The sequence below is a fragment of the Zootoca vivipara genome, chromosome 3 (genome assembly GCF_965207765.1).
Source record: "Zootoca vivipara chromosome 3, rZooViv2.hap1.1, whole genome shotgun sequence".
NCBI lineage: Eukaryota > Metazoa > Chordata > Lepidosauria > Squamata > Lacertidae > Zootoca > Zootoca vivipara.
Window position 1 is genome coordinate 77,324,010 of NC_142586.1, and position 26,192 is coordinate 77,350,201.

Here is a 26,192-nt window from a genome sequence, read left to right on the forward strand (position 1 = left end):
GAGAGTATGATATAATTATAGGATCTATTATGTTGGGAAGGGAATGAAATCGCTGAAGTTATGAAGTAGATGTATTAATATGATGTAGTAGTTAAGCAGCCTCACCCTAAAGCTGTTCAGTGGTACAAAGGGCCAGGTAAATATGGACAGGTTTGCAGGCTTGCATGATAAAATCTTACTTCTTTAGGCATGGTGGTATGCTTACCCTCTCCCCTCAGGCAGAGCTCTTGACAGGCAGAAATCTAACATCCCTGCCATGGAAAGCTGTAGTTGTGAAATTTCAGCATGCCATGTTGAACATAACATAACATAACATAACAACATGTTAAAAGCATAGTTACAGGTAGGTAGCCATGTTGGTCTGAGTTGAAACAAAATAAAAAAATTCCTTCAGTAGCACCTTAAAGACCAACTAAGTTTTTATTTTGGTATGAGCTTTCGTGTGCATGCACACTTCATCAGATACACTGAAACAGAAGTCACCAGACCCTTATGTATATTCAGAGGGTGGGGGTGATGGGAATGGGTAATGGGCTGATAGGAGTGGCCAACCTGTTGATGACTGTTAACGACTGTTAATGACTGCAATTGGTCTTGCTGGGAGGGGGGAAGCAAGGGCTGAGGTGCTAAGGAAAGCTTGATCATGTATAATGAGAGAAGATGTCTTTGTTCATTCCAGGTGGCTCCATGGTTTTAAGCTTGCTAATGAGTTGCAATTCAGCAACTTCTCTTTCCAGTCTGTTTCTGAAATTTTTCTGTAATAAAACAGCTGCTTTGAGATCTTGTATAGAATGTCCTGGGAGATTGAAGTGTTCTCCTACTGGTTTCTCTGTCTTGTGGTTCCTGATGTCAGATTTGTGTCCATTTATCCTTTGGCGTAGGGTTTGGCCTGTTTGTCCAATATAAATTGCTCATCTTCTAACATTGTGTATGCCATCAAATGCCAACAGTGCCCTTCAGCTCTCTATATTGGACAAACAGGCCAAACCCTATGCCAAAGGATAAATGGTGGCTTCTGTTTCAGTGTATCTGATGAAGTGTGCATGCACACGAAAGCTCATACCAAAATAAAAACTTAGTTGGTCTTTAAGGTGCTACTGAATGAATTTTTTTATTATGTTAAAAGCATGTTAGGAACTAAGCTGCCCCCAAAGGTGTTGATCCTGTGCACATGTAATAATTTTTTGTTCACTTTTTCTCCGTTCAAATGGTAACAGTGTGTCTGGGTAACTTTCCAGTTTTATAGCGTAACACTGGGGAACCTTAACTATCCCCTTGCTGGCCACAGTCAAAAACAGCTTTCCCCCTAATGATAATTGCTGTGGTGGTAGGGATTTTTGTGGAGATCATGGCTGACCGTCCTAATTAACCCCCCTCTCAGTATTAGCTTCCCCCACAAAAAAGAATGCTGATGTACATTTAACATAACATCATTAGGCATAACCTGAGGCTTTTGTACCATTGTAGTAATAATAATAATAATAATAATAATAATAATAATAATAATAATAATAATAATAATATGCCACCCTGCATCCAAAGATCACAGGGCAATTTACAGTATAAAACCACAAAATACATTTGCTATACAAAATCATGCTACAGGCTACCTCTGAGAAATGCTGAGCTAACGGGACCAGGAATAAAAAATAATCTCATTGGATAAAGAGCATTGCAGTTCCAGGAGTGGGTTCATTGCCCTCTGCATCATTGTTTGTCAGACTGATGCCCAGGAACAAGAGCTGTAGCCCTGGCTAGACTTAATGGCTCCCCGACGTGGGCATCTCCCCTTTGTAAATTAGCTTTCAGTTAGATAGTCTAGACAGCCTGCCAGAAATGGTTGACTGCTTTGAAGCCTGATCTTATTTTTCCTTCTGATTCTCTGCCTCTCAGATAAGAGGAAACCTTGGCATCATAATGGGATGCTGAACTTGGAGGCAGGCTTGCATATTGAGAAGGACACTTCTTGTCAGCAAGATGCAAAGGGTGTAGTTCAAGTTTATGGTAAATAGTTCCCAGTTGCCTATTTTTGAAGTGGGCCCCTGTGGATGTGCCCTTAACAGCAGCTTCATCTGTATCAGTTAGCAGATGATAAAATTCTGGTCTAGCCTTTTGACACTGTGTAGGGCAGTATGTGTGAAAAGGAAAGGGTTGGCTGGGGAAACCCAGCCAGATGGGTGGGGTAGAAATAAATTATTATTATTATTATTATTATTATTATTATTATTATTATTATTATTATATTTCACAGCTGCCCCGCTCTGGTCTGCATGCAACCAGTGGAGACTCCACATCAGGGATAGTCAACTTGGTGCCCTTCATAAATTGTTGGACTACAAGTCCATTAAACCTTGATCATTAGCTGAAAGTTGTTAAGACTACAGTTTCATTCACCTCTGACCCATTGGCCATGCCAGCTGGGTCTGATGTTTTCTTAGTTAGAGTGTGCTGCTGATAGCATCAGGTTGCAGGTTCAATCCCCATATGGGACAGCTGCATATTCCTCCATTGCAGGGAGTTGGATGAGATGATCCTTAGGGTCCCTTCTGACTCTATGATAGTCAAAAAGTCTTGGGGCACCATTTTGATTTCCCCTGCTCTGCATGTCTATCCGTGTACTCACAGTTGGGACCCCTGCTTCATGCAGGGTTCTCAGTTAGGTAGAAGACAAATGCGGTATGCAGGGACATCTATACATGTGTAGGTTTCTGTTCAGACCTTGCACTGAATATGTGGAGGCTGGGGAGATAGCAGGAGCTTCTTCTTCTTCTTTGGCGATCACTCGTAGCCAAGCAAGATTGTCTTCCATAAACACGGTTTTAACAATGGGTCCGTAAGTGACTGTGGAGGCCAATTCTGGATCCACACGTCATTCCACAGTGGGGACATTGGTTTCCAGGCGGGAGTTGATCACGGTGTGGATTTGCCAAGCGTGCCTTCCTCTTAGCATGTTTCTCCCTTGCGTCCTGAGATTGAGTTTCTTTAAAGCCCATGACACCTTTGGTAAAGGCTGTTCTCCAACTGAAGTGCTCGCAGGCCAGTATTTCCCAGTTGTCAGTGTTTATACTACATTTTTAAAGATTTGCCTTGAGACAGTATTTAAACCTCTTTTGTTGACCACCAGTGTAACACTTTCCATTTTTAAGTTCGGAATAGAGTAGTTGCTTTGGAAGATGATCATCAGGCATCTGCACAACATGACCAGTCCAATGAAGTTGACGTTGAAGAATCATTGCTTAAACACTGGTGATCTTTGCTTCTTCCAGTACACTGATATTAGTTCACCTGTCTTCCCAAGTGATGTGTAAAATTTTTCGGAGACACCATTGATGGAATCTTTTGAGGAGCTGGAGATGGCATTTATAAGTGGTCCCTACCCCACGTGAGCATTCAGCCCACACAGGTTTGAAGGACTGAACATGTCCAATGTTTTAATTCCATGCCATGAAAGATGCTTCACCTGCTGATTTCTAGAAATGTAATTGCTTTGAAAAGCAAAAGAGCAGGTCAGAATGCTTCCCCCCCACCCCCGGTCAGGTGGCTATCCTACTCCTACCGTGTTTCTCCTAAAATAAGACACGTCTTATATTTATTTTTCCTCCCAAAAAACACAGCACGGCTTATTTTCAGGGGATGTCTATTTTTTTTTTTTTGCTGTCTTTGCGGAGGGGGGGAGAGACTCACAAGAGCAATAACTTTGGGCGCAACAAGGGCACCGCGAGTCATTTTTCTCTTAGCCAGCACTGTCTGTTCTGCTCTGCTGAGGATGACACAGGGCTCTTTCTCGGAGCTCGTAAGCAATGCCCAAAGAAACGCGGCGGCTGTAAGAAACCCGCTCTCCCTTTGCACAGAAAGGAGTATGGAAAGGTGGCGACAGCAGCTGCCTCTTCCGCAGTACACCTCCATACATCCCCTCTTGCTCCAAACAGTGAAAGGGTTCTCCCCATACATCTCTCCCCTTCCCACCCGCCGCCCTCGCTTTGTGCACAGCGAGCCGAGCTGTCTGTTCTTTTCCCCTAAGGTCTCGCGCCGCCGGCAGGCAACAGCCCTCAGCTCTCGCGCGCAGCACACGGGGCTGACTGATAGGGCGCCAGGAGGCAGCCAGCGATTGTCCATTCGCAGCTAATGTTCTCCGCCGGCACTTGGGCTGGAAAATGCGCGAAAGCTACACTCACGCCCCGCCCGGTGCCTACTCACGCTGTGAAATCCGATCCAAGTCCAAGCGGCTGCACGGTCCCCGCGGCAAGAGGCGGCTGCACGGGAGCCGCTTCGGGGAGCACAGCGCAGCGCGAAGAGCCTGGTGAGAGGCAGCTGCGGCTGCAGGTGAAGCCCGGGATCTGCGTGGGCGACTGGGGACGAGCGCCCTGAGCGCTGCGGCGGTAGCGAAGAGGCGCCCGATCAGCTGAGAAGCGGGCTGATCGGGCGCCTCTTCGCCACCGCCGCAGTGCTCAGGGTGTTCGCCCCCAGTCGCCCACGCAGATCCCGGGCTTCACCTGCAGCTAAGCGGCTCCCACCCCCGGCTTATTTTCGGGGGATGTCTTATATTTATTCTACTAACGAAAAGCCTGACATGGCTTATTTTTGAGGACCGTCTTATTTTAGGAGAAAATTGGATTTCTGAATGATATGACAAGTGCAGCAGGATTGATTCATTGTATTTTGAGTATAGCGGGGGAGGGATGTCCTGTGCAATTTTGTCCCATGCCTGGGGCTGAATATAAAGAAATATTTAAAATTTTTAAGAAATAACTATAGGTTTCAGAAGCACAGGTTGCATATAAAATTTGGCAAAAGAATGAGATCAAATTTATAATCTGAAGGATAGTGGATAGGAGTTTAGGTGGGGATAGTACAGTTGCACTTTCTAGTCGCACCTGTGACATGGGTGTTGCTATTTTTCAGCTTTTGTTATTTATCTGTAACTTGGAAATAATTGTAATCAAATATGATCAAGAAGACAAAGATGCTAAAAGAATTTGCAGTTTCAGGATGCAGTGCATGTAAATTATAAACTTTATTCACTTTTATGTATTTGTCACTGAATTTACTGACAAATATTTCAATCAAATATATATATTTCAATCAAATAAATTGGGGGTGGGTGTAGTGGAATTTCTGCTGATTCCTCCTTCCACTTTCAGTCTCCACACCCTATTCCATACCATCACCAAAGGTTTTCCAATCTCAAGGAACAGGTTTTTAAGGAAAGTACAGAGGTTTGCAAGAAAGTGTTCTTCATGAATGTGAATCCTGTTCTGTCCACAGGCAGAAATTAAGGGTTTTTGAAAAAGGTATCTGGCCATACTTGTCAGCTGTCAGCCATCAGGTCACTAAGCAGTGGTGGAAATGCATGTGCGAACCAGCTTTTAGTCAAAGAATATGATTTCCTCGTTGGTTAATTTTTCCACAGATTGACAAAAAGGAAAATAATAATAAAGCATAGCTCCTAGTCTGGCTTTTTTGCACTCACTTATTGGTTTTTTTTGGGGGGTGGACCCTCTTGGCAGACTGCATCTTTTTTTAAAATAAAACATAAAATAAGTAATGAATAGCTTTGGTGGGGTCATAGGTCGTCAGCTGACCTTCTTACCATGAAGTCATCAATTGAGCTTGTGTATTACAGTAATTGGCTAATTATATCTGACTTTCCAACTAATAGTCCGGTTGTGTCCTTTTTTCTTTCTTTATACTATGAGGGGAAGTTGGATTCCATACTAATTGTATTATTATTATTATTTTTTACAATCACTCTGGAGTGATTTGATCTCACATGACATTTTCATGCATGGCTTCATGACCCTGGAATCATTCGTTTCCCCTTCAATATACCAGACCAAACAAGGGAAGTGAGAGGAAAAGAGTATCCCAGCAACTGAAAAGAGCTAAGGAGGCTTATCCTGTGAGTATGAGAGCCCCATGACTCTGCTGTGATGGGAAGAAGCAATCTGTGAGCTCTTTTTTAAAAAAGTGAGATAATCCTTTAATATAAGTGCATGACATGGGATCACAATTAGTAAGGATTTGGATTCTTGACTTTATCCAGTCTAGTTTATTCTATAATACCGTACGAAACCATCTCCTTCCTGTGAGACTATCTAGAATAATTTGGGCCAGGGAAAGCTGTTGCCAAGGGCAAGCAACTCTTAAAATTTAGCGAAGCTGTGTAGCTCTCCTGATGGAAAGTGGCCACCACATCATCCTGTAAAGAGCAATTCGTTTTTTTAAGAATTTACCATAAGAAGTTTGAAGCAGTCCCATTGCTACAACTTTGGATATATGCAGTGCAGTTCACTTCATAAGTGGTTACAGGACTTTTGGTTAACTTTCCCCTCTTAATTAAATTATTTAATTCAAGTCTCTTTGAATGAAAAGGGAGATAAATGGGCCTTCAATAATGGAAGGATTTTCCCCTCATCTTTGTTTGCCTCTTGGGACAAGAACAAGGACATATTGTTTAGGGATACACAAACACAAAGTGTTTCCAGAATGTCCCAACTTACTGAGTAAAGAAAGAGAGCAAAAATACCTGAGGTGCTCTGACCATGCAGGCAAATGTGAAGACCTGCCAACTTCCACTTAAAATAACATTCGAGCATTGATTTCCCCGCATTGCATTTGTTGTGCTCAGTTTCAGCTTCCTTTCAGCTTCACTTATCTGATGAAGGGGACCCCCGTCCACAAAAGCTTATGGCATAATTAATGTATTAGTCTTTTAGCAGAAGAAAGTGGTTAACAATAACAATCCAAATTATTTTGCTTTTTATTATAAATTTAGGAATATCTGAATAAATGCAAAAATTAAAATATCACTGTGGTTTTATTTATTTTAGTTTAACTAGGGCAGTGGTGGGCAACCTTTTGAGCTTGGTGTGTCAGAATTCGCCAAAAAACCGAGCATAACTCGGGTGGTGTATAACTTTGAGAAAAAAACCATAATTTTGCGGTATTTATAGTTCAAATAACAAAAATGTATAATTGTAATATATAACTATATTTAATAAACCAAAAACTAATTATTTAACCAAACCAAAAAAACCTTATTTATCACAAGGTGCCCAGAGTTGTTGAGCTTTTTGGGGGGAGCTGCTGACCAAAGTTTTGGAGGTTTTTTGGGGTGTGTGTGTGGAAAAGTTGCTTTGCTTTTTTGGGGGGGGGGATGCCCCAAAGCTGCCAGGCTTTTGGGGGGGTAAAGAGAAGAGAAATAAATGACGAATAATACCTTCACTGGAACTAACACGCAGCACAGACATAGTCTGCCAAAGCGCCAAAAAACCCAGCACAGAACGGGTTAAAAAATGAACGCTGTTACACCCAATCATAGTTTGCCGAAGCGCCAGAAAAAAACACAGCACAGAAAGGGTTAAAAAACCAATCTTTGGCTACCAGCTACAACAACAACGAAAAAGGATCCGGGTTTTAACAGCGGAGACAAGCTGTAGGAGGAGCGGGAGAACAAATGGGGGGGGGAAACCAACAACAACAGTGCGAATGGGCAGATGGGGCGCGTGCCAGCAGTGAGGGCTCTGCATGTCATGTCTGACACGCGTGTCATAGGTTCACCATCACTGAACTAGGGTGATGTTTGACTACTACTGCTCAGTCCCAAACACCCCCTCCTCCTCCTTTTTTATTAAAGGTTTTCTTGGTTTACAAAGATAAATGTGCAATATCTCTCATAACATTTTTACAAATCAGTTTCATTTTTTGAGACATTGGGAAGAAAAGGGGAAAAGAGGTAGATGGGGTGGGGTGGGGTCGGGTGACGATGTTTTTATTTTGCTTAATATACGTGGGTTTTTTGTCAGCGTCGCTTGTGTAGGTTCTCTGCTGTTCGCTTGAGTTCCTTTGGTGGTGAGAGATGTTGGGGTTGGCCTTGAGAGAAGTGCTTGAGCGGGTGATGGTAGTTCAGCAGCAGACACGGAAAGACAGGAAATATATTACCTGGTTCCATTCCAGTCTGGGATCACACCTGTGTTTAGCATGGACAGAAGCTCTGTTGAATGAGAGCTGTCTGAAAGAATGTCCTTGGTAGGTTGTGTCCTGAATATCTCTCTTGATTTAAATATAATGTTGATAGACATCTGTGCTTATTCATTTATTAACACTTTTTATCTTGTCATTCAACAATAAAGGCCTCAAAGGTGGATCCCAACTATAACTAAAATACAGAATCATTATAATGAGCTAATATGTAGCATAGTGAGTGATCTCTGAAGTCTCTGGGTCACATCTTGCCTTTGCCACAAACTTATTCGGTAGCCTTAGGCAAGCCACTCTTTATAACCTCAGTTTTATATTATTTATTATTTCCATCCTTTTAGAAGGCAGGTTTGTAGTCTCTTTAGTGGCAGCCTCATGAAGAAGCTATCTTTGATTTTATCAAAATATAATTTCTTATATAATTGGTTTATTCTCTTCATAAACAATCACCAGACCACTTATAGACCCCTTATCTTCAGCACTGACTGTCATTTTGTATTGGGCAATATACAGTAATGTAATGTGTGAAACATCCCTTAGTCTGAGTGTGTCTAGTTCAGGGTTTCTGCCATAAACTGACTTTATGGAAGGTATGAATGACATGAATGAAGAATGCTATTTGACCAGCTGCTTCTAAATTTTATACGCGCACTGATTGTATTTTCCCAAAGAGCATAGAGAGGTTACACATGGCCAGAGGTGATGAAGAATCACTCCAGGATAATGGAACGACATTAAATGCAACTATCTGCCATAAGACAGAATGAGATGGTGCATCACAGCCATCTCACGTAGCTGGTTATCCCCAGAAGAGTTCAAAGATTCAAGAACAGAGGCTAATGACCTGTCACCTTTGAAAGTGTTAGACTGCCGGTCATGCTTAAGGTTACTACCGTAGGAGTTCTCGGCTGAACATCTATAACCTTGATTCATAAAGAGAAAGAGAGAGAGACAGGAAAAGAGAAAAGAAGAAGAAACCTCTGTTTTAATCATCCAAGTCTCCTCATGTAGATAAGTCTGCAGTTTTAATAAATATTTTAAAAGAATACTAGGTGATCTACATTTTAAAGGAAAATAATAATCAAAAGAGTGACCTTTTCTAATGCAGGAAATACTGGATTTCTGACTATGCTCTTGCAAATTAAAGCTCTAGTATTCATGTAAATGTTTTATATTGAACAGCTTTTCCTGTTCTTTTGTGCATACTGCATTCTGAATGCTTAATATTCAGAATTAATATATGAAGAGACTGAACTGTAGCAGACAGAATTTGTCTGCCAGATAGCCGGAGGTAACCAATATTTATGACTTCTAGAATACATGCATACATCCATACGGTAAGTATAGGACTGTTGACAAATTAAAGGGAAAAATAACCACCTTGCTTTTGATTGATTAAATTCATATTTTAGTACTTCTGTATATGAGACAGCACAAGATAAATAATGAATTACTAGACTAGACTTGATAAGACTAGGCAAGAAAACACCAAAGCCTTTATCTTTTGGAAACTTTAAACTCATTTGTCCTAATACAGAAATCTGCTAACGCTTCAGCTCAGAGGTGCCAACTTGGGCCCCAGACTGTGGGTGCCCAGCGGCATGTGGGTGCAACTCAGTCTCAAGCTTCCGTTGCCACTGCTCTTTGTCGCCACTACTCCTGGGCGACATCATCTGCCATGGGGCCTCTGCAGTTGTGGACACAATGGGGGCGGAGTGGGGGTGCCCATGGCCCCATGGATATGGTGCTCCACCGCCCCACCCCTGCCACAGCTACCAGGCCAAGTCCTCTGCTACAAGGCCTCCACTGAGGTCCATCACAGCAGCAGGTGCACCCTGGAAGCACGTCCGCATCAGGCCCAAACAGAGGACCTGCAGCAGAGGTGGAGACCCTGGCCCAGTCACCACTGTGGCACCAGAGAGCCAGCAAAGATAAGGCAGCCAGGCCCTTGCAGAGCCAGGCAGAGGCCTGGGCCAAAGTTATGCTGACAAATAATTTTATTTCAAGGCTTGAACCGTATCTGCATATAAAGACAAAATGGAAAATATAGATATACAATAGTGCTTTTTAAAAATACACAGGGAAAAGGATTATTTTAAGTATTTACATTTAAAAATGCTTTCCTAGCTTTCTTTTCTGCGAATTCTTGAAGTGCACAGGAAAAATCAAGCAACTTGGCCTTATCGTGGTTTATGTTTATCATTGTTAAACCATTTAGGCGTTCTTGAGCCATTGTTGATCAATATATTGAAACTTCTCTCATTGGAGGCCACTGTAGCTGGTAATGGTAAGAAAATGTGTAATGCAATTAGAAGGTTTGGAAAAACGTTTTCCAAATTCAAGTTTAGTATTTGATCGGCAATTTCTTTTGGTGACGGAGAAATAAGTTTGAAATTCGTATCGAAAATTCGCTTAAGGAGAAGTACTTCACTCTGAATTTCATCACAGGAAATATGGTTCGAGTATCGCAAGTGAAACCGAGTGCATTTTTGTATCAGTTCGTCATCAATGAAGTTTTGGAACTTCCACAAAAAATTGAAAAGTTCACATATTTCCCTAACAGCAGTAAATCGCCGTGTCAGTCCAACAATAACAAAGTCAATTATTTTGAAGAATACATTCACTCTGAAGTCTTTTTCAGCATCCTCTTGCATTAGACATCCCCTGCGAGTAATAAAAGTATCTGAAACACCTAGTTTGACTGATACATGTTGACATTCTTGAAGTATGTTATTCCATTTCTCTCTAAAATTCAAAATGTCTGTATGCAGATGATCTATGTTGTCCCTTTCAACATCCAATGTGGCATTGCCTGATTCTATTACTAAGTTTATCTCATGTATCTTTGTGAGAAGTTTGATCCAAATACTTGACATTACAACACATTCAAAAGTGTTTTCAAGTATTTTTTTTATTCCCCGAGCATCAGCTTTACATTCTGCAGTTACATTTTTAAATTCACTGGTCTTGGATACTGCGGTTCGAATACCATCAAAATGGTTTGCAATTGGTTTTACACTATCAATTCTTGCTGACCATCTTGTTTTCGAGACTGAATGAAGTGAGGAAGGAACATTTTTCTTCAGTACCTCCCAACATGAAGGGCTTGCACTGAAGACATTGAACATTTTCTGAATGGTTCCAAGAAGGTAATAGCTTCTTTACAGGTTTCAGCGCAATCTGTACCAACGAGATTCCGAGTATGATTGGCACAACTAGAGAAAAGACAGTTCTCATTCTTTCCATTTAGAATAGCCTGTACACCTGCGTACTTTCCAGCCATGTTAGACCCATTGTCGTACGCTTGACCCACACAGTCTTGAAAGTTCAAATCGAGCCTCTCCAAGACGTCTAATATTTCAGTGGCAATTTCTTCTCCAGTCTTTATGGAAAATTCATGAAAACCAAGAAAGCGCTCTTCAATTACAAAACTTTTAGCTTCCCTCCTCACATATCTGTGACGCAAGCTGAACATGGGTGTAGTAAAAATGGCTAGGGGACTCCCATTACAATAATGTGGCATTTCTGTACGCTCTGGCTTCCGTCATGGTGTTCTGTTGCACCAGAAGCGGTTTAGTCATGCTGGCCACATGACCCAGAAAACTGTCTGTGCACAAGCGCCAGCTCCCTTGGCCTGAAAACGAGATGAGCATCGCACCCCATAGTCATCTTTGACTGGACTTAACCATCTAGGGGTCCTTTACCAAATGTGCTGGACAGACTTAATCTAAAGCCAAACCAATGTCTTCAGTCATTAAAGGTAAAAGGTAAAGGGACCCCTGACCATTAGGTCCAGTCGTGACCGACTCTGGGGTTGCGCGCTCATCTCGCATTATTGGCCGAGGGAGCCGGCGTATAGTTTCCAGGTCATGTGGCCAGCAGGACAAAGCCGCTTCTGGCGAACCAGAGCAGCACATGGAAACGCCGTTTACCTTCCCGCTGTAGCGGTTCCTATTTATCTACTTGCATTTTGACGTGCTTTCGAACTGCTAGGTTGGCAGGAGCTGGGACCAAGCAACGGGAGCTCACCCCGCCACAGGGATTCGAACCGCTGACCTTCTGATCAGCAAGCCCTAGGCTCAGTGGTCATTGCACCCCCCCAAAAAAAAAACCTTATTTAGAATAAAACCTGAATGCAGGTCATAGTTCAAAGAAAGCACCTTCCCTATATTATGGGCATCCAGATAACACGATAGAAAACTGCATAAACATATTTCAGAATCTGCTGTAGTAGGCAATGGAATGAATTCGTTCTGTTTGGTCCTATTCAGAACGTGTCATGAAATTGGTAGGGTTCCTACGGTAGGGTTCCTATGGTAGTGTATTTTAACCAAGACTGTGCTGCAGCATATTTGCCAGATTCAAATTTCAGAAAAACTCCAGGCACAAAATAGAATTATGCTATTTAAGAAGTGACACCAGTCACCTTTTAAATGACCTATGCACCCCCTAGGCTTGTGCATTGTGGGGAGGTAAGGAAGGGCAAGATGCAGCTGTCCTTATTCACGGACCCCTTTCCATGAATAGAAGCAGGCTTTATATGTGAATGGGATGAATGTGTAACGTGGCTCCCTCTCTCATATCTGTTTGACCCCAGTCATTAACCAGAGAAGAAGCAACTGCACGAGTTTGCTTTCTTTCCCTGTTGGAAAGGATTCTGCTCTAACCACTAGTTGCTATTGGGTTATGGAAGCAAAGGGGAAGAATACTCTGGCACCACCACCAGCAAAGCAGGGGAATTGTACTCTGTAGTTGTGCTGCCGCTGTCCAGGCAATAATAACCCCAAGGGAAAAATCAGCCTCGCCACAGCTGGATGCCACTTCCTGCTTACACCGCCCCACGTCATTCTGGCATTGTCAAATTGTTCTCCCTCCTCACTTTTCTGGATACTCCTCTCCATATGTCCACCTTGGCTTTTTTTGCTTGTTTGTCTATAAGCCCAAATCCTTCTCTGTGTGTTTTAAACTGATGTGAGATTGAAAAGTGAGATAAAATATATTAAACTGAAATTAATAGATTGGAAGTTCTGGATTAAGATCTGTTTCAGTTTTCTGAGAAATCAAGAGGATTTTCATTAACATTTTTTTCCTGGACCTAGGAAGCCATTCAGACCAACAAAGCTATTTGCCTTGGCTGAGCAGCATGGCCAGCTAAAAGCCTACGGCTTAAAATGCAACTTTCCATATCCAGACTTTTTCCTCTGAATGTCACTGATGGACATTTGAAAGCGCTGTAGTTTATTTGCTTAATCCAATAATGATTTTGGGGTGGGATTAGATGTTAAACCGGGAGATTAAGTTGTTGTTCTCATATAAAGAAGGTCTCTGGGATTTCCCCCCCCCCCCCAAGGTGGGGAAAGGGCCTTTGTTACCTGCTGTCTTACCTGGTGACCTTGTCAGTTACCACAGGTGCCTACACCCTGGGTAATAATAATCCTGAATGCCTTGAAGCAATGTTAGCGGCTGAGGCTTAACTGAAGCTCTTGATTATCTCCCAAAGATTGTATTGCACTTTGAAGGCTGTTTTAAACATTGGCAGAGACCAGCTCACCTGTATCAAGTTTGTACTGGAAAGAAAAGTCAGCAGTAGGAGACACCTGGGCAGATAGTGGATAGTAATTAGGGTACCAGAGAAAGGAGAGCGTAAAGAAACGCTTGGTGTTCAGAAGTAGTGGATTTAGCAATGAATAAAACTCTGAGCAGAGAAACAAAAACCTATGACCTTAATACTACCCACTACTAATAGCAGCTAATGTGGAATGTGTCCATAACTTTTATAGCCCGAAGAAGAGTTTCTGCTTATTTAAAGAGGATGAGCTTGCTCTTATAGTGCTGTGTATTTCTGTCTCAATTCATGTGTTGACTCAAACGAAGGTACATTCATTCCCCCAATGATACAAACGGGTATGTACCTCTGGTTTCACAAACTCAGCCATTACCCTTCTATGTTCTGACTGATTTTTGACTATGGAGGCTTGCCTGCCACCTGCTCTGGTGTCATCTAGGCTACCTGGTAACTTTTGATTTTACCAGGCCTTTTAATTGGGTCTGTTTGTAGAGTTTTGATTTGCTGCTTGCTTTAGATTTACTGCATTTGGTATGCTGTTTGTATGCCTTTTAATTTATTTGGAACTTCTGTTGTTGTTGTTGTTGTTGTTGTTGTTGTTGTTGTTGTTGTTGTTGTTAAGCCACTCTTGGAATCTGTTTGAAGAGTAAGGTATAAATCCCCATAAAAGATAAGTAAATAAAAATGAATAATGTTCCCATATACTTTTTCATCGCATACTGTCCAATGCTTCACATGGGAGGTATTCTGAATGCATTTGCCCTTGGCTAGAATTAAACACGCTTGACAAATTTAAGTGATGATGACCTTTTCCATTTTGTTTCACCATCTGTGGCCAACTAATCTGTATTTTGTCAATGTGTGTGCCTTTCACTATATGTTCCTGAGGTTTTTGGATGTCCCTGTTCTTATCCAGACCAAGGAGGATGTTCCCTGATTGTCCACACCAGTGTTTCCCAACCAGTGTGCCTCCAGATGTTTTGGGACTACAACTCCCATCATTCCTGACCACTGGTCTTGCTAGCCAGGGATGATGGGAGTTGTAGTCCCAAAACATCTGGAGGCACACTGGTTGGGAAACACTGGTCCACACGTTATTTTGCTGTTCTGACTTTGCTAGTTGAAGTACAGTCGTACCTTGGAAGTCAAACGGAATCCGTTCCGGAAGTCCGTTTGACTTCCAAAATGTTCAGAAACCAAATCGTGGCTTCTGATTGGCTGCAGGATGCTGTGGAAGCCCCATAAGATGTTTGGGTTCCAAAAGAATGTTTGCAAACTGGAACAACCACTTCCGGGTTTGCGGCATTCGGGAGCCAAAACATCCGAATTCCAGGGCGTTCAGGATCCAAGGTACGACTGTACCACCAACAAAAAACAAGTATTTCTAATGCAATCTGCATTCTTACAATGAGAATGTGGCCCACAATATACAATTTGCACTGAACTAGCTTTTCTGCTTGTCAGGAAATTTACTGTGCAAGTAAACAAGCATTTCATGGGCACTTAAATTAAATTGTTGCAGGAATGAACTAAAGTTGAAGACAGTGCCACTTCTGCAATTAATACGAATTAGATCCGATTAGTAGAATTTAGTCATTGCCTCTGATAACACGTTTCTTTGCCATCAAATCTAGATTGTGCTGGAATGTTTTTAATTACATCTATTGTAAATCTGTTCCATATTCCCAGTTGGCCAATTAATTTAATCTTCTTGTTTGTTCATGGAAATATATAAGAGTATCAGTTCAGGAGAAATACATGGGTATGACAAGACTCTAAGAACAGCTTTCAAACACTACTTTTCTTAGGAACAGACATAAATGCAAATTACTGCCCTCCAGATTTAGTTTATACAGTGACTTGCAGCACTCCAGTGACTGGAAATTGCACATACCCCATAATCAAATTATAAGTAGGAACTGCAAATATTTATGAAACAAAATGTGTGAAGTGTAATAGTCGATGGTGTTACTTGTATGTAAGCAATCAACATGCATGTTTTTAAAATATAAATAGCTACAGGGAAGCAGAATCATGCCCAGGGAGTGAGGGACATCCCAAGATCTCTGTGCATGCTCAGATGCACATGTAGCAAGCTTGGTTCATTTCAGTGGTAGAAGGTGGGCCATTGTGGATGGAAGAGCTCATTGTGCCACCTGTTCTGCATTGCTGAGTTGCAATGAGTTAAGTTTAAGAACAGCAGCAAAACATTACCCTTTTGGATATCCTCACAGAACTCAATGGGTTATATTCTCATGGTTATATTACTGCAGTTACTCTATGTGGGGCTACCCTTGGGGTTGTTCCAGAGGTTGCAGCTGGCGCAGAACGTAGCAGCTAGGTTGCTTGTGGGGGCAAACTACCACCAACATAAAGCACCTTGTTTGCAGGATTTGCAGTGACAGCCAGTTTGCTACTGGGCCAAGTTCAAGGTGTTGGTACTAAGTCCCAGTACAGCTAGGGACTAAGTTACTTGAGAGAGACAGCCTTATCCCTTACCGTATCTTCTTCTCAGCAGTCTGCAGGGAGAGTCTCTCTTGCAAGTTCCAAAGATCTCAGAAGCTTTCTCCGCAGTAGCTCGGAGCAGGAGTTTTAGTGTGGCTGCCCCCGTTCTGTGGAATAGCATTCCTATCACTCTCTACACTTCCCAGAAACAGTTGAATACATGTTTGTTCTGACAGCTGGACAAATGGGTCTTTACCACAGGTGTCAACTTGTTAGGGTTTTAGCCTTGTTTGAAATGTATTGGTTGTTTTTGCATTTTCAATGGTTTTATGTATAAATTGCAATGAGATTTAGAAGGTGATTAATAAATTAATTGTAATAATAGTGGTGAATATCTCGGAGTCACTTTTCTACAGAACCCAAGCCCACGTGAACTGCCACTATGGCAGTCTGAAAGGAAAAGCACCTTCCTAGGACTGGTGAGTTAATCTTGCAGTCTGGGTTTCTTTGCCCCTTTCTTGATTTGGAAATATATGCGACTTACTACAAATACCTCCTTACAAGTATGCTCCTAATTTAGTTTTTCATACGCATTTAACTTTGGAGTTTTACATCTGTAGACACTTAGAAGAATCTTGGGCTAGGGGTGAAATTATCCAAAAATACTTAATTTGCACTTTCAAAGGAGAAACCAAACTAGCCAGCTCTAGGATTGTTTCTCCTGCCTGCTTCTGATTGCTGCTGCTGAAGTGGTATACTGACTGATGTGCTCTAGGGCAACATCACAAAACATGACATTATGCTGGCACTGCAGGTGGATGTGTGCCAGCGACAAATGTTCCGAATTGGATTGCTAAAGCATCTCAATTTCATCTAAAGCCAGTGCAATGTTGGCTCCTGCTGGAGTGCTTTGAGTATTGAACTGTAAATCACTTAAGCATTTCCCCTTTTTGCATCTTCTCCTTGTGCTGGCTATCAAGGACTCCTTTGCTTTGAGTCTTTTAATCAGTGAACAATAAATTCCAGTTGAGAGAATCGAGTCAGTCTCCTTAATGTTCCCAGCAGGCCCAGTGCCCTAAGGGAGAAGGCAAGAATGCAACATGTCTGGCATTCAGATGTTTTAGTGACGATAGATTATGATGGTCTGTGCAGATATAAACAGGAAAGCTTGCATACAGTGCAGTAAGACCAAGTTCTCCATTTAAATTAAAGGCAGTATCAGTTTCAGCTAATCTAGTGTTTGGTTGCCACTGTGCTATTACAGTTTTCCTGGATGTGCGCATAGACAAATTATTTACTGGAATTAGAGCTGCCTGTTTTTTGTTCCTGCCGAACCTCAGTCAGTGCTGCTGTCTTCTGAGCCCAGCCCATAATAACTCAGGAGTACTAAATGGCCTCGACACAACATATCTAAGAAACTGTCTCTACTCATGGCTCATTGTGAACTGTAATGTCATAGTCTTTCTCAAGTCTAACACCTGTGTTGCAAATTGGGATTGAAGGAACATGTTTAGTGGCCACTTCTAATTCTGGTGCTGGTTGTCAGTTCAGATTGGTTGACCCAGATATGTAAGCACTTTCTTGAATCTGAAGTAAAGGGGAACCCTCTGGAGCAAGGCCATAACTACAGCTGGGCGATATATTGATATATCGCCCAAAACCGGTTTGAAGTCCATATTGTGATATCGGTTTCATAATGTTTAACCTGGTAATATATCACAAATCATCATGTATGTGTGCTATGCAAAAACCACCATGCAGGAAAAACCATGAAGCCAGCCAGTGCCTCTACACATCTCCATACTTAATCCATAAAAAGGTAAAGGTAAAGGGACCCCTGACCATTAGGTCCAGTCATGACCAACTCTGGGGTTATGGCGATCATCTCGCATTATTGGCCGAGGGAGCCGGCGTACAGCTTCCAGGTCATGTGGCCAGCATGACAAAGCCGCTTCTGGCAAACCAGAGTAGCACACTGAAATGCCGTTTACCTTCCCGCTGTAGTGGTACCTATTTATCTACAGTGGTACCTCTACTTATGAATGGAGCTCCGTCTGCCATCTTGGATGTGGTTTAGATAGGATTTTTTTCTACTTACGAATTTTTAGATAGGGTTGCTTCTACTTACGATTCCCAATGCATTCCTATGGGATTCGACTTACAATTTTTTTCGACTTACAAATGTGCGTTCGGAACGCATTAAATTCGTAAGTAGAGGTACCACTGTACTTGCACTTTGACGTGTTTTGAACTGCTAGGTTGGCAGGAGCAGGAACCGAGCAACCGGAGCTCACCCCATCAAGGGATTCAAACCGCCAACCTTCTGATTGGCAAGCTCTAGGCTCTGTGGTTTAACCCACAGCGCCACCTTAATCCATACATCGTGATATATCAGTATATCACGATGTTTAGCTGGTGATGTATCACAGTGTTGAAAACCTTCTACTGCTGCAAGCAGTGACAGCTACTAGTTAGGTCATGAAACTACCACCCCCATATTAGACACATAAAGGTTTGGTTTCTGAGGAGATTTTTTTGTGAAACTTGTGTGCCAGATTGAAGATATTGTGTCCCATTCTGGCCATTGGAGCTGTCCAGCAGTGTCAGCAGTCAGTAGGCCTAGTGCTGAACGGTATGCAAGCTTCCCAGAAAGTAGCTAGACTAGGAATGGGTATATGGAGGTTATTGCACCAGTTTTCCAGGCAGCAAATAAAAATGTAAATGCACATCCTGACTTCCCCACACTGGTATAATTGTGGGGTCCTAATCCTGACTGTACTTATGGTTATAATTCCTTGTAATAAGTAGGACTCATACATGGGGTTGGACTAGATGACCCTTGGGCCGCTTCCAACTTCCTTGTGCTGCCAAGTGAGCTTTGTGCCATTGGGATTGAGCTTTTCTTCAGGCTCAGTGTCATCTCCATTCTTGATGACCAAGTGGTGACTGTAGGACTTTGAGATTCAGAGCTGCCTACATTTGGGGCATATTGGGTGTCCCACTTCTGCTGCTTTCTTGGGTTTCCCTGTCTGGAGGTTCGCTCCACAGAAGCCTCAATGGTAATAGTAATTTCCCCCACTGTAGAAAGGAAAGGGGAGGGGAGGGAAGGGGCGGGAAAGGAAAGGAAAGGAATGTCCTGCATTCTGAGTCATATGGTAAGTAAAGGCACAATATATGTATAACTGGGATTCTGACACCCTCCAATTGTTCACATTTCTTTTGTCTGCACTTCCAGGAATATATTGCTTGTAGACATCCTTTTTTGGTGGGGAGGGGAATTATCCTGTCCGTTGGTCTTAATGAGGGGAAACATAACAAAAGTACCTTGAGGTTTAAGTGGATTTGAGATATTAACTAAGTGCCTTTGGCATTGGAAATGTTTGTAGAAGGGAAAACTAAGTTTGCTGACCCGCAGAGCAACATCTGGCGGAGGGAGAGGGAACACGTGTGGAATAACAATGCAATCCTGTGCATGTTTACTCAGAAGTAAATTTGGTGGTTTCTAATGGGGCTTAGTCCCTTGTAAGTGCATTTAGGATTGCAGCCAAAAGTACTAATTAAAACCGAGCAGGTACCTGAAACTTGGCAGTTTTCCTCAGGAAAGCAATATGTGCCTAATGACTTCATTTTTGTGTGTAAGATATGATGACTATCCAGCTCTGGGAAAGGTGAAGAGGGAGCTCTTTCTGCTCAATGGAGTTGATACAGGAAAAAGATTAGGGAATAAACCTCCACTGTTTTCTGCAATAAGCTGCTGTCTTTTCACAAGGCTGTTTTGAACACAGAGGACAGTAATTTTCTTCCTGCCACTCTGGCTGTGGCAGAAGTTTGTCATATACTGTATCTTTTAAATAAAGACTAATGATGCAGTTTAAAATGTTGCCTGTATGAAGACATGCTAGTTCTTTATATGGCTTACTATCTTACTGGAGATTAGAAGGAAGCTGTTCCCTGGCTCAGTCGTGTCATTTAAGCAGAGGCTACACACTGACACACTTGGGTAGCTCCTGGTGCCATTCCTGTCAGCAGGGAAGCGAAAGGTCAATGGCTTACAGATTGCTTCTTGTGATGTGGCAGCAGTTACAGTAAGATCTCAACTTCTTACAATGCCCTGACACTACTAGCTGACAGCTCGCGTGCAGATAAGTGAAATACCTAATTATATATTAAAATACTTTAGACAAAAGTTGTGCAAGTCAGTGTGACTGTTCTGAAAGCATTTCATATTGAACAGCGTCAGTGATTGTTCAGAGTTTCTGCCTCTAAAGGGAAAGGTGGTGGTGGAGGTGATGATAGAGAAGCTGTAAGCTGTAAGTATATCTTATTTAATGGTTTGCTTTTTAAATCTGCCACATATCCCCAAATGAAGGTCCATTAGAGGGCATTTAAAACAGTTAATCATGAATTTATTTTTTAAATGTACAATGCATGTAAAAATTGCACTGACTTGCTTTTCTGGAAGCTCAAAATAACGAACAACTGAATAACTAAAAAAAAACACCAACAATAAAACAGAGCAATATAAAAACAGTGACAAATATTTTCTCCATATCCAGCCTTGATTACTAAATAAAAAAATAAAAGCTTTGAAAAGATGGTCAAGCTAGGGATATGGTAATGCTAGGGATAGGGTACATAATGGTAATCAACTTTTGGGGGTGTATAATTAAGACCGTAGAAGTGTACATCTAAAAATAGAAAGCATAAATGCAGTAAGCTGATGTTTGCAAATATGTGTATCACACAGGTACAGTTGTTGAGGAACAAGGGATAACTGAAGTTGTCAGCCAAGTGTAGTCAGTGGGTTTACTGACATGTAATGTGTGAAACAGCTTTACATCTCTAGGGGAGAACAGCTCCACAATTGTGGAGAGACTCATACTGATTCACACCCTTGATTTAGACTTAAGTTTGTCCATGGCCACCTATCAGGGTCTGAAGAAACTTTCCAATATCTGTCATTCTATTTGGCAAACACTAATTGTCATATGTTTGCCCTCTTAGCACCCCCATGCTGGATAGCAGGTCCAGTGTTGCTACTGCATAATGAGGACAACTGAGAAATGTTAGAGAGCAGTGGTGGCTTACCTTTGGTCCTCCAGAGGTTGATGAACTACAACTCCCATCACCTCTGATTGGCTAGGGCTGATGGCAGTTGGGCCGACAACATCTGGAGGACCATACGTTAGCTACCCCTCATTAGAGGATCAAACAAACAGTAACCCCTCCTCAAGCCTGTTTAAAAGCAACTGCGTGCAACTCTAAAAGAATGAAATTTTGTTCATGGTTTGAGCATTGTAACTTGTGAACATTCTGCATCATTTCAGCTCTTAGCATGATCATCATTACCATTACAGAGTATATGGTATCCTGATTAGGAAAAAAAACTCACTCATCTGTATTGTCCATCACTTCCAGGGAAAGTTATTTCTGTTTTCAATTCCTGTTATTTATTTTATTGAATTCAGGGATTAAGGGTTCATGGGATATGGTTACTTAAAGAAGGTGTCACTGGTACTATTTGTGTACTGACATTTTGCTTACTTACTATTCTTCCGAAAATCCAATTTTAATAAAAGCACAAGAAAGTCACCAAGACAACAAAGGCAAAAAATTTAATCAGTGGCTTTGAAAATATGGAATCCATATTGATCTGGCAGACACAAAGCCTTTAACTACATCAGATATTCTGAGCAGGGACAGAACGAGCTGTGGAGAGGGATTTGATATGCAGTAGCAAGCCTTGTATTTGACCCCTACATGTTGATTAACTTGGTGCAAAACAAAGGGCCCCGTATACAGAGCCAACCTGTATACAGTGTGTGCATGTGCAACTCTGTTCACACAGCTGATCAATGCATGGGAGGCCAGAACATAGCCATCGGGTACAATCCTGATTCTTCCCTCAAGTGTAGATTCTAGCCCTATTCAGAGTGTTTAAAGTGCATATGTGTTAGGAAATCATAGTTTCTTTACAAAAATGTAATTTCTGCAGCTATACATCTTAAATAGGTAATTGTGAGAATGAAGAAATTGCATATATAGAACTGATGAAAAGCAATTTGTTTATAGAGTCTAGCTTAAAACTCTGCAGAGTCAGAGCTATTTTATTATTAAGGCATGCTGCTGAAGCCCCACAGTGTTCTTCTTTCAAAAGGTGTTAGAAAATAATTCATCCAATTCCTGTCCAATTTGAACCTCTGCTTGTGAGGGAAGGCGGGGGGAGTCTGAGCCCAGGAAAGGAGCCTCAAAATGATAACAACTGGAGGCTTTTTCACACAATCTATCTAAATAGAATAGGGAAAGGGGAAATCTGGTTGATTTTTAAGTGAGCCTACCTAATTTACACTTCTCAAGCAAATATGTGAACTGAAACACAGCTATTCTAGGAAATTCGCACATCTCTTAATTTTTGGGATGCAGTTTTCCAATTTAATAAAGAGTACACATACGTGAGAAGACGTACCACAGCTTTGTGTCCCCTGAGTTCCTGCTCCACATTAATAACCTGTACCATTTGTCTGGGTTGTTCCTCCGTGGGTTGTTCAACTCACAAAACCAATTGCAAATGGAAAAACTTGTGTGACACGTAAGGATGGAATGATCATGTCAATTCTGGTTCCCTCAATTTCTCATTTTCCCCATCTTAAATTATATTCTTCACATTTCGCAGCAATTTGAAGCATGAAAATTTCAGTGAACATTTTAAATGCAGTTTTGGCTAATGCAGCTTTTTCTGCAAGCAGTTTGCCCAAACAGAATTCATTTTTGTATGTTATTTTTGCCAATGTATATTTGTTTTTGTGCACACTTCCCCCTAATTTATTCATTTGTGTAAACATTGGATGGAGAACTGCATTGCAAAATTCAGATATGTGTGTATTTCAAATGATAGCTGTGTTTTGGTTTGCATATTGTTTCTGAAAAAGAAAAATTGATAGGTTCTGCTTTAAATGTGTACTGAATTGAATTTCTCCTCCATCCCTAGCTACAGGAGAAGTTGAAATACTTTTAGGGCCATGTGAATAACAGTCTGAAGATGCTGCGAACGAATAAATCACGAGTGTTTAACCCACCCGCTTACATTGATTAAATCCTGCTTGTCTTCTCTGAGGTAGCTAACCATTAGAAGAAACCTGTGTGCATTAAAGACTTAGTTATTTCTGGAGTGGGGTGCAAAGGAAGTGGAGAGAAAAGGTCATTCTTACTGAAATATTTTGAAGAATGTGAGGTTCAAAAGAAACTATTATCATTTATTTGCTCATCTTTATTCCAAGTGGTGCACATGGATTTTGCAAGATGCACTAGCCAGACCTAGGCGTGATGTAATTTCCAAGAGAAAACTATATTGTTTTCAGGTTTTCACATCCCCTGTGACGTTACATAGCCTCCTGGAAGGGAAAGTAGGAGGTGAGCACCTCCACTTGCACTTCATGTATTTCTATGAAGCTAGGACTGGCACATCTCCATGCAGAGGTATGCAGTCTCTGGATTGAATGGAGAATAAGGGGAGCTTACACATGCTGCTGCTGTTTATTAATTGCCTTCCACATGGGACAAGATGACGTACAGCATATAAGAGCTAAAAACAGTTACAAAACAGCAAAAACATTAACAAAAATATGGGTTTAATAACTGATCTTACAACTCAGGTTTTCCAAAAGCATTGGTTTAGTCCAAAACTTCAGTGAAAAGTGAGGTTTAATTCTCATATTGAAAATAGTAGCTTCATGTCAAAACGCTTAGTGAGGAGAAACAAGTAATTTCCTAGGATAGTTCAACTTGGCTCCCATTTGAGGGCATCTGCTTGAGCTGATAAAAGGCAATAATCTGAGATGATTTCCTGATGTGGCTTTCTGTCAAATACTCTGGTATGAGGTGATAGTTTCAGTCACTAGGTGGGCAACATAACGTTTAAATTCAACCTGCTATGCCGAGGAGAGAATGATACTTTTCAGCCCATTTCTCCCTAAAATGTGCATTTTTAAAAACTGAAAGTACACCACAAAATTCAAAGAAGGGGGGTGTAATCAGAATGATAGCTCCATTCCAATTTGCATGTAAACCTGAGACCAACGGATTAGGTTGGTTCGCTTTAAATTTTGCAACAAACTTGTTCTTCTCTCCCTTGCCTCCCATCACATGGACAGAGTCCCTCATGCGTACAGCTCATTGCACTCAGTTTTGAGTGAGGTTACTGATTTCATGTTGCAGTCACACAGATTGACTATACTCTCAGGTATCAAACCTAAGATCTCTCGTTTCCTGAATCTTTACTGACCTGTGGCTCCGTGTGAATCCTCTTTAGTCCTCTTCCATATGGCTGGGTCTGTAAGGAGAATGGGAAGGAAAAAGAGGGTGTAAAAGGGGCATGGCTCTAAGACAGTGTTTCTCAACCTTTTTTGGGCCAAGGCACACTTGTTCCATGAAAAAAATCATGAGGCACACCACCATTAAAAAAGTTAAATTTTTTTAACTCTGTGCCTATATTGACTATATATATATAGAGAGAGAGAGAGAGAGAGAGCCCAGTTTAGTTTGTGGGGTAAGTCCTAAATCTCAGTGAATTATGACTGTAAGAAACACTCGCCAATTGCTGTGTTGGTTGCAATCTCCTGTAATAAGGCTTCACAAGCCGCTGATTTCTCTGCCAGCACGTGCTCCTCGCCGAAGAGGCCGCTCACTCCCTCGTAGACGCTGCTGGCTGCCCTCCGGAGGCTGTTCTGCTTGTCGGCCCGCGGCCTCGTGCCGATCAAGCCCCGGGCGCCGCCAGCAAGACCAGCGAGAGCGAGACAAACAGCAGCAGCAGCACCCGCCGGCCGCCTCTCACGTCCGAGGCCGTGGTGGTGGCTGTTGAGAGCTGCGCTCGCCCCGCGTCGTGACCCGGCCGGCTTCCTTTCCGGTGGGTCAGTGTTGAGTATTGGCGGCCGCCAGGCACGTGACAATGCAAATCGCCCTTCTCGTCGGCGCACGTCGCGGAACACCAGCCAGCGTCTCGCTGCTCTAAGAGACACAAAAGCCCCTTTGTGGACCTTTTTTCTATCTGGTCTTATGGCTGTGTGTTTGTTCTTCCCATCTCCACCCTTTCTATTCAAAATTCTTCTTCCTGTAAGGATTCCCCACCACCATCAAAGGTATGCATTCGCTGATTGAGACCACATTCACATCTCCACTGGTGGGACTCAGACCAGCATCTCCTGTATCCCATTGCATCTTTCATTCCTCCTTATCCATGTGGACATCTTCCCTTTCCCTTGCAAAAAGTTGGCTTGTTCCCCTCCGTTTGACACCAATATACAGTGGTGCCTCGCTAGACGAATTTAATTCGTTCTATGGGTCAATTCATATAACGAAAAATTCGTCTAGCGAATCCCATAGGAATGCATTGAAAATTATTATTTTTTTGCCCATAGGAATGCATTAATTGAATTTCAATGCATTCCTATGTGAAACCGCGATTCGCTAGACGAATTTTTCGCAAAACGAATTCGTCTTGCGAGGCAACCTCAGCTCGAAAAATCTATTCGTTAAGTGAAAAATTCGTCTTACAGGGCATTCGTCTAGCGAGGCACCGCTGTATGTGCATTGCATTCACTAGCATTAGCAATGTGCATGTGGTCATTGACATCCCAGCAGGACTCAAACACTTCTCCTGGGAAACCACTGTCGTCTCCATGTGTATCTTGATTGCTGGGCCATGGGATGCCTCTGTCCGTACCATTGCTGTGGTTTCTACCTGAGAGCCCTCTAGTGTTTTTTTTGTGTGTGTGTGTGTGTGAAAAGAATGTATGTGTACTTTAGGGTGGAGAACCTCAGGTACAGGTGCCAATTAAGATCTTCCAGCCCTCTCCATCTGACCTCTAGGACTCTGTCCAGGCCAGGCTTACTAGGCCACACCCCTCACAGGCTCCCCTCCACTGATTTTACAGCAACAGAATGCATCCTCAAAGTGTGAACATACTTCTTACTTGTATTCTTTGGACAGTACCATGCTCTTAGCCACACATTCCTCTACCACATCCACCACTTGTATGTGACACCCACTCACTCACCCACCCACCCCACCCCAGAAGGTTGCCCATGGGAGAATGTGGCCCTCAGACTGCAAAGTGGCTCCCTCCACCAGAACACTGTGTGGAGTGATGTTCTTATGCTGTTTCTGCCATTGGTGCTTTCCACTTTGTGGCTAGACATCATTGGT

The 26,192-nt window shown here is 42.2% G+C and overlaps 1 protein-coding gene across 2 annotated transcripts in view; it reads left to right on the forward strand.

Moving 5' to 3' along the window:
- KIF26B (kinesin family member 26B) overlaps positions 1-26,192 on the forward strand; it is a 275,544-nt gene that overhangs the window by 92,225 nt on the left and 157,127 nt on the right. The gene's annotated exons all lie outside the window — the stretch shown is intronic.